A 1,979-nucleotide genomic window follows, 5' to 3' on the forward strand; every position below is an offset into this window, starting at 1 on the left:
ACCAGACGTGTCATATGCTTCTATTAAATTTTTTATACATATCTTCTCTCATTAAATCATCATTATCTTCAATATCATCAAAAGAAATATTATTTAAACTCCATTCTAAATTCTTTTTGTCAAGTTCTTTTTGAATTTTTTCTTCATCTAAATCTTTGATTAATGTTGCTTTTTTATTAATTAAACCAAAAGTTTGTTTATCGGTTTTGTTTAATTTATTGAAAACTTTTGATAAAAATGGTTGTTCTAATTTAATAGTACTTTTCTTGTTATCTTCCATTCTTTTTAATTGAGCTTCCAATTTTGCTTTGTAATGAAAATATAAATCTCTTGTTTCAATGTCCATAGCGATTAATTCTTTTCTGCATTCTTTATTATTTATTTTAGTAGAAGCAGCTTTAATAGTTCCAGCTTTAATAGTAAAACAGTTTAAAATATCATCTTCAGAATAAGTATTAGTAAAATTATAGAAATTCTTAAGTCTGTATTGTTCTTTATCAGTGTTCATTTTAGGGGAAATAAAAAAATAAAAATTTAATATTAAAACTTTTTAGAAAAATAAATAGTTACGTTTTCAATTTTATTTTTTAAAATAAAAGTTTTCTAAATTTTGGGAAAATTTAGAAAACGATTTGAAAACGCGTCCTCGCGATTTTAGTTAAATTATTAGAAAATATAGGTAAAATGGGTGGTGTCCAAAATCTACATAATTTATATACTACTAACACGTTTCCGTTTTTAAAGACATTTTAAAACAACTAATTGTTGTTATATACCAATCGAATTATTTTGCCTTTTTGATTTGTAACACAAAACACTTTTTAATCAATACTCATCTTGAAATTATTAGTTAAAGTATAAGCACATAAAAATTAAAAAAATCAAGGAAAGTTTGTCGATTGTAACACTGTTATGTTCAAATGTATAACTGACCTTCTATTTTTGACTTGCAGTTTTGTGTCATTCACGCGCACGTTTCCGTGGCCGAGTTTAACGAATAATAAAAATTAAACAAAATGTATTATTCGAAAAGACAAAGTTGAGGCGTGATGCTTGCAAGAGGCGTCGTTGCTAAAACATATGTTCTTTATGTCAAGTGTCGCGGAAATGAGCGCGTAAACGACACAAAACGACGATTAATAAGTTATGTGTTAATTCACGACGTACTCTCGGATTTAAAAAGTGAAGGAATGAATTGATTCATAAATCTTAGTTGTTTTTGTTATAATGTCTTATTATAATATTACTAAGATCGTTGCAAAAAATGTCGTCAGAAATGCGAACGGTTTTTTCAGTCATTTTAAAAAACAAATTGCAAAACTAAATTTTTTCACATTAAAGATTTTTTATAAAACAAAAAATAAATGGAACGTGTTAATGTATTATGGTTTAGAAACAGCCAAATTATAGTCTTAAATTGACTTTAAATTCTATAAACACATAAACAACAAAAACAATAATAGAGTTCTAGTAGGGAAAATGAACCTTAGCCCGAATATGTACTTTAGACCAAAGAAATTACTATATTTTTCTTTAAAAACATGGGTTTTTACTAAAAAAACAAATATTTTAGAAAATTGACTTTTATATCAGTATAGTTTATTATTTTAATATAACAATAGAAATAAATTAGTTTTTCTTTGGGCTAAGGTTAATTTCCTGGGCTAAGGTTTAATGGCCCAACTGTTGTCATATAACGTTATCTATTCAGAAATAATATCTGATGTGAATTAAATATATTAACTGTAATTTAAACTTTTTCCATTAAACTGTTTTAAACAGTTTAATGGAAACTAAGTAAAAACTCAAATAAACGTGAGATAAATTGTAACAACGAGATGAGTTTTGATCAAAAAGTATTAGATAATTAAGTTTTCGAGCAAACAACGTTGTTAAACAAAATATATCATTATTTTTGGTACTATAAATCTATTTATAATAAATTAACTATTTTTAAATAAATTCTTATGTAGTTTAAT

This window comes from Entamoeba invadens (genome assembly GCF_000330505.1).
Source record: "Entamoeba invadens IP1 unplaced genomic scaffold scaff_1105074726643, whole genome shotgun sequence".
Classification (NCBI taxonomy): Eukaryota; Evosea; order Mastigamoebida; family Endamoebidae; genus Entamoeba; species Entamoeba invadens.